General features: G+C 43.0%; 1 pseudogene; it reads right to left on the bottom strand.

The window, feature by feature from the left end:
- Positions 1 to 2313: 2313 nt before the first annotated feature.
- LOC120245518 lies at positions 2314 to 3059 on the bottom strand (annotated as a pseudogene).
- Between the last annotated feature and the right edge of the window lie 4918 nt (positions 3060 to 7977).

The following is a 7977-nucleotide window of genomic DNA, read 5'->3' as shown; positions in this document are numbered from 1 at the left end:
GGGTTTGACCAGAAGTCCTGAAGAGTTCCAATGCAGAAATAAGGTCTGATTAGTGCATTGCTTCCTGTGTCTGATGGGGCATTTCTTTTGCAAGATTATGGGAGGTCGGGCTGTGAGAAAGGTGCTGACATGCTGAATTTGGACAACTGTCCCTCATGTGGGACAAGGAGTCAGTTCCGTTCTCTCATCTTATTGCTGTTCGGCCACTGACCTTGGGCTTTATTCATGTTTGTGGGCCCACGCACCTGTGCTCATGTTTGTATTCCAACTGGTCCAAGACACCAGAGGGGGCGTGTGCTGTACCCATTGTGCCCCTGTAATGAGCACCTGGGGTAATCTCCTCATCTGCTCCACAGGCTGTGAGCCATGCATCAGTTAGTCTTTCTGTGGTGTCTGCACCTGTTCCCTCTGAGAGCTTTGAGACCTTTGCTCTGCAATGTCAGTGGGTGGTTTTACTAGTATGTTTAGGAGGTGGGAGTGTGAGTCACACACATCCATCCCAATGTTTCTATAATCAGGGGTCTTTTTTGATTCCTTCCACTATAGCAATGGTTCACAACATGAGGACCACCTGAGGACTTTTAAAATTACCAATGCTTGTGTCCCACCTCAGACTAATTATAAAAATATTTCTTGGCATGGGGCCTCAGCATCGTTTTTATTTTGAAACCTTTGAGGTGATTCTTTTTCTTTAAATTTTTTAAAATGTTAATTTATTTTTGAGAGAGGGAGAGACAGAGCACGAGCAGGGGAGGAGCAGAGAGAGAGGGGGAGACACAGAATCTGAAGCAGGCTCCAGGCTCAGAGCTGTCAGCACAGAGCTCAACGTGGGGCTCGAACTCAAGGAATGTGAGATCAAGACCTGTGCCAAAGTCAGACCCATAACCAACTGAGCCACCCAGATGCCCAACTTTGAGGTGATTCTAATGCACATCTAGGGTTGAAACCTCTGCCCTAATTCTGACACATCAGGGTCACTGACTGTAGGCTACTGCTGAGTTTAGGATCCAGTTAATTCCAGTCCAGCTCTTCAAGCTAACATATTAAACATGGAGCCTTCAATGAGAGCACCAATATCAAGAAATTTGACCTGATTCAATCTTATACAGTAAAACCTTGGATTGTAATTAACTTTTTCTGTGCGTGTTCTGCAAGATGAACAAACGTTTCTAATACATTTTAACTTGATAAACGAGCAATGTCTTGCAATACAAGTAGTATGTGATGTTGAACATCACATGATCATAACTGAGCCAATGGTTCTTCTCTCTTTCTCTCTCTCTGTAGGATTGTGGATGATCATCTCCCATGTTTGGATGCTTGGTCTCTGGCTGCAGGGATTGGCAGAAATCAGCAATTTTTCAGGTTGGAAGATGTCACTACTGTATTTTTTGTCACTTCAAAGCACCTATGGACAGTCCTTTGCTTTTCCCTAGAATAGTGAGCTTAGGAATGCTTTGTTTCATTCTAGGTCAGACTGTCTGCAGATATAGATCCTCTCCTCTGCTGCCTTATTGCCAGTTACATGAAATACAGTAGATGTCAAGAGTTTATTAAAATTGTATTGTAGTCAACATCTGTTAGTAATAGTGAAAGCCAGCCTACATAATAACCCTTCTCTCTTTTGTCTTTCTCACACCAGCCATGAAGATTTTTGGAAGTAAGTGCGGGTTTATTTTTCTTTATATTTTGTATTTTATTATAGGATACAATACTTTATTATTTTGTATTATATTATAGTATTGTAATCCTTTTTATATGAATATTTTTGGGTTGTGGAACCAATAATCATTATTTCTTATCAGGAAATTCATTTTGATAGATAAGTGCTTTGGATTACAAGCGGGTTTCCAGAACAAATTATGTGCACAAACCAAGGTTTTGCTGTATTTGGTCTAACACCCTTAGAATCTAATCACATATATGCTCCCCAAGCTTCTGAGGGAATTGGAAGACCCTAGATGTGCGGGCTCTCTTCCTGGAGAAGAAATAGAGCACTTCTTCCTCTTAGCCCTCATTTAGGGTCTCAATGAGGGCATTGCCTGAGGGCAATGAGAAGTGAGTGGGTGAAGCCTGAGAATAAGTACCTCTTTAGAGGGCATCTGCTCCAGATGAAGCCCAAAGGTGTTTCCACAAGAGGAGGCTGTTTCCTCAGGGTGTAGGGCTGCTTCCAACTGATGGTTAGAAATTCTCAGCTTTGCTTGGCTCCAAATATCCCCATGCCCCATCTCAGCATCCCACTCTTCCAAACGATGCCCTTACCTTAGAATTTACAGACCTGGTGGGGTTGCCCATTTATTTTATTTATTTTTTTTAAAAAAGGGTAGAATTAATATTTTATTGTCATTTATAATCAGATGGCAGTTGGGTATATAGTCTTCATACTTGATCTTTCCTTTTTGTAAATAAAAAACTTCCAAGTTTTCAACAGCCAATGGCTGGCTGTGTTTTCAGAAAACATAATTAGATTAACTCATTGATGGTAGTTTCAAGTTTTTCCTTATTAGCTCCAGAAAATTCACCCAACTTCTGTCCCTTTTTATTTATTTATTTATTAAAATGTTTTATTTATTTCTGAGAGAGAGAGAAAGACAATGTGAGCAGGGGAGGGTCAGAGAGAGAGAGAGAGAGAGAGACAGAATCTGAAACAGGCTCCAGGCTAGTCATCAGCACAGAGCCTGACAGAGGGCTCAAATCCCTGAACCATGAGATCATGACCTGAGCCAAAGTCGGATGCTTAACCGACTGAGCCACCCACTCGCCCCCTTCTGTCTCTTTTTAAAAAACTAGAAGGTTGGTATGCATTTGGCTTCGCACTCTGAAGCAACATCCTGACAGTCATCCATGTCTATCTACTTCAAGGTACACCACGTTGGAATGCTTCTCAGAGAGAGAATGAAAGAAGGGCTTGATCATTTTGCAAGGTCCATACCACGTGGCAGAGAAGTCAACTACTACAAGTTTTTCCCCTGTACTGTTCAAGGCTTCCTGAAAAGCATACTTGCTCTCAATCTGCTTCACCATTTTGGTGGCTGGGGTCTGACCAGGGAGCATATGGACCGATGAAAGCGGATCCTTAAACGCCAGATAGAGCTCCGGGGTTGCCCATTTAACTGATGTAGCAACTATAAGCCTAGTTCAAACTATGCTGGTCTGCATATGACCATGAGATGGTCGTATGATATGAGATGAGATAAGGGACTTCTTTCTTTCTTTCTTTATTAAATATTTATTTATTTTTGAGAGAGAAAGGGAGAGTGAGAGCTCACAAGTGGGGGAAGGGCAGAGAGAGGGAGATGTAGAATGTGAAGCAGGCTCCAGTGTCTGAGCTGTCGGCACAGTTCCCAATGCGGAGCTTGAATCCACCAACCACAAGATCATGACCTGAGCCAAAGTCGGATGCTCAACTGACTGAGGCACTCAGGTGCCCCGGGACATCTTTAGAGTAACCATAGAAGCTTTCTGAATGTTCACGTATACCTTGGAATGGGAATTTAAAGCCTTACATTTAGTTTTTGCTTTTTGGTTCTTCCTCGGGCAGTCAGAAGAACCATAATAACCCATAACCCTCATAATCACCATTGGCACCATCACAGCTCATTCCTACAGCCCTTCCATCTCTCAGTGCCTTGCTTTCTACCTGTAATCCATCCTGTGCTGCCATTGGTGAAAATCTGAGTAAGCACTGTCCCATAAAGGAGGCTATTCATGTGCTCTTGAAATATGTGAGCTGCTCAATCCCATAGTCACATTTCGAGAGTCTGTTTCCTAGGACATATATTCCTGATTAAATGGTCGTATTGGGTCCCAACAGAAAATATATTGCACAATCCATGGGTTTAACTGGAGGGAATTTAGCAAAGCGGCTGTTTCTGGAGGCATGGACATGATTAAGGAAGCAAAAAGGAATCATCAGACACCCAGAGATCAGCAACAGTGAGAAGTCATTGCCACACTTGGAGCCCAAGGGGCAAGAGGAAATGGTTCTACCAGCCCCTGGAGAGAGCTGGATTGTGCAAGAGAACTACTCCACAGGAGCTGAGGTCACAGACAGGCTCAGCCCCTTCCAGAATCACAGAGCTGAGGTCCAGAAGGAGTCTGGGAGGAGTATCTCAACCTTTCTCTGCTTTTTGATCTCTTGATGAAGCCTCCCACGAGTCAAACTCAACTGGAGTCAGAGGTCAAGAGAGGCTGGCTGATGCAGTTAGCAAAGATCAGCCTCCTACAGCAGAGAACAAGGCAAGAATTGAATTAGGTGATGGGAAACGGAGAATAATTTGTCCAAGATACCAATCTGTGTCCAAAAAGCTGGTACAGGAGCAAAATAGATCATTATGAAATCTCTGCTGACCTTAGCCTTTGCTACCTATGAATTTGTCTTTGGCCACTGATGAGATGCTTCCAGGATATGGGAACCAAAAATATTATTTTATGATTCTTGATCTTATTTTGATACTGTCACTCCACCGGAAAGCTTCCTACTGAGGTCGTAATAGAACCAGGAAGGAAAATGAAATTATCCAACTCTTAGCCTACTGTTCAGTTCTCTATCTTACTCCAGAACCTTCCCTGTTTTGCTTTTGTATGGGGATCCTGGCTTATATAAATGCTGAAGCTTCACTTGATGCTGACTAAGAGTCTTCTGGCCTCTGAGCAGGCTGAGCGAGATGCCAATTATAGGACAGTGCTCAGTAAAACTCTTGCCTTCTCATGGCATAGGAAATGGGGTGGAGTGGTAATTTTAGAACCCTGGAGAAGCGAAGATGTAGTTGGCAGATCTGAGCCTTCCTTTTGGGGTGAACTTCATTGCTTTCCTATGGCTCATAAACAGTGTGACAAATGATAACCACACTGTGAGTGATTTCTGTGTATCCTTAGATAAAAATAATGTTTGGCACTGCACAGCATTTTTTTTGAACTGTAGCTTTGTGGCTGCTTCCTTTTTGTATTTTATATAAATCCTGAGGCAAGAATGACTGCACTAAACTGTTTTTCCCCTAAGTATGGCAAAACGGCTAATTGTCTTCAATATCTGTTCTTTCCTCCTTTTAATAATATAAATCCTTTTATAGAATTTTAGAGATAAATCTCGTGTTCCTTAGAGCTAGATAGATACAGCCATATGACTTCCTAACCATTGGAATATGAACAAAGAAGACATGTGCAACACATTTGTGTCCTAAAAGAAAACACTTGCCCTCCACTTTCTGTCTCTTCCCTTCATGGGGCCGGGCTGTTGATGTGGTGCCGGCCGTCCAGTGCTGAGTGCGCGGACAAGGATGACCCGCTTGGGGGATGGGTAATGTCATGGAAAGGAGCCACCTACCCATCTTGGATCCTCCACTTACCTCTGGACGATCCTGTGAAAGAGTAAACTTCTGTTTCGCAAGAACCACTGCTCTTTCTGGACCCCTTTGTTACAGCAGCTTAGCCTAACCCTTAACTAACTCTTCAGGGCTCATCTGGAAGTAACATGTGACAACTGGCCATTTTGCACAAACATGCCTGAGAAGCTCTCTTGTAATCCCTGACTTCCCATCTAAACAAACAGGCGACCACAGTATTTTATTGAAAAGCACCTTTATTTGATTTTATGTAATTAAGTGGCTAGCTGGAGAAACAAAGAATTGAGCACAAATTTGAATGTATGTATGTTTTTTAGTAGATTGGTTTTCTCCTTCATGTGTTTTTCCTCCTCTCCTTTTTTTTTTTAAGTGACAGTTTTCCATACATCTAGTTCCCACGCCAGACTGTGCAACAGACTCTGGAGGAAAAAAAACATTCACTGCTTTACCATTCTCTTCTTTACAGTTCGTTCTCAATTATTATATATGAATTGCCAAAGTGAGGCAATGTGTTTTCCAATTTAGGAACGGGGGTTGATGTACACACAGTCAATCTTTATTTTAAACACATTAACTTAGTGAAAGTACCTAAGGTATATACCATATGACAGAGTAATAAGAGAACTTAAATCCTTGGGAACTAACTGGATCTCATCTTTAATTCCACAAACATTTATTGAACATAATAGGCTGTGAGGGTGCCATGCTCAGTGTTTCATTAATGCTCAGTTCGTGGTTTTTGTGACAAATGCCTTTCATGTTCGGTAGGGAAGAGAACTATCTGCACGTGTGTCTCATATAAGACTGTAAGTGATGGGGTGGAGGCCTCTGTAAAACAGCATTTCAAGAGAGTGCCTGGTGCACCCTCTCTCAGCTTGTGACTACAATACCCAATCAGCTAGAACTCCGCTATCACTCCTTAGATGAGACACAGTGGTCTGTTGGGGGCGGGGTGGGGCCGAGAGTGGAGACTGTTTCAGGCTCCTGGAATACAGCCCTGAATTAGAGCCACTGTCACCATCCGTCAGTGTGTGCAACTCTTGATTTCACTCTCTACTTGGTCAAATATCTTTCTCAATACAAAGCCTGGATACTGTCCTTACCTAAGTCTCAATACTGAGATTTTTCCTTTTGTGCAGCTGTGTTGTGGGAAGAAAACACTTGATAAATTCTCCAAGAGCTACAGAGAAAAATTACCTAAGATAAAAATAAGGAGAGGGGCGCCTGGGTAGCTTGGTCTGTTAAGCACGTGTGACTTTTGATTTCCGCTCAGGTCATGATCTCATGGTTGGTGAGATCGAGCCCCGCCATGGGCAGCCAGAGCCTGGGCTTAGGATTCTCTCTGCCTTTTTTCCTGCCCCTCCCCCACTAGTGGATGCGCCCACACACTCTCTCAAAATAAATAAACATTTTTAAAAAATTAATGAAAGAGGCTTGCTCTTAAACACAACAGCAATAATTTTTGAATTATGAAGATAAAAAAAATCCCATGTGTATACTGACAAACTTGTAACAGAATTTTATTTATTTATTTATTTATTTATTTAATCTTTAAATACGGAACACCACAAATTTGCGTGTCGTCCTTGCCACAGAGGCTATGCTAATTTTAGTACATGTGCTGCCGAAGTGAGCATGGGTAACCTAATTTTAAACAGGATTTTTTCTATCATGTGCTAGTGTGGGTGGTCCAAGGGACTCAAAGATGGATTAGATGTGGAAAGGATTTGCTCAGGGAACTAACTCCGAGGGCAAGGGTATGGAGCCAGAGGAGGTGGGTCAGCCTTCAGCGAAGGCTGTGATGCTGGTGTGACTTTTTCCGTTGGAGGGAGGGAAGAGGAGGGCCGGATAAGAAGAGTCTCAGACTAGAGGGGCGCCTGGGTGGCTTAGTCGGTTAAGCGTCCGACTTTCGCTTAGGTCGTGATCTCGCGGTTCGTGGGTTCGAGCCCCGCGTCGGGCTCTGTGCTGACTGCCAGCTCAGAGCCTGGAGCCTGTTTCAGTCTGTGACTCCCTCTCTCTCTCTGACCCTCCCCTGCTCACGCTGTCTCTCTCTCTCTCTCCTGGAAATAAATAAAACATTAAAAAATAAAAATTAAAAAAAAAAAAAAAAAAGAAGAGTCTCAGACTAGAGCCCCGGGTTAAGAAAGTTTCCATCAGACCAATGGGAAGTTTTTCAGCCAAAGTTGTCTATCAGCCTAGTCCTTCCCCGGGTCTTCATTAACATCCCTGCTACGCTCAGTCATTCATTGGCCTGGAGGAGCCTAGAGAGGTGTGGCCTCAGCATAGGAACGGAAATGGGGGTGTCTCATAGCTGCAGCTGGAGCTGTCAGTCAACTGCACTCTCTCTTGCCTGAGATCTGAAAGATACATTTTCATGGTCACCGCATGCATTCAGCCAAAATCCTAAACCTGAGGACCACGGATGGTAAATACTGACTCCTTTAAAGCTAGCTTAGACACATGTAAGCAGGACTTAGTAACAGACAGCAAAAGTAGTCTAGAGACTGTTACCCCAACCAAGCTCTGTAAGAAAAGGCTACAATTTGGAATTTCCAAAGAAAATAGTTGAAAGGAAATTTCTCTCTTCCTGGAAGGCTACTATTCTCTCTTCAGTTATTTCTATCCTGCTTTA

Source organism: Hyaena hyaena, unplaced genomic scaffold (genome assembly GCF_003009895.1).
Source record: "Hyaena hyaena isolate Hyena2069 unplaced genomic scaffold, ASM300989v1 scaffold_431, whole genome shotgun sequence".
Taxonomy (NCBI): Eukaryota; Metazoa; Chordata; class Mammalia; order Carnivora; family Hyaenidae; genus Hyaena; species Hyaena hyaena.
Note: the sequence above shows the minus strand (reverse complement) of the source record. Positions and strands in the feature narration are given on the sequence as shown.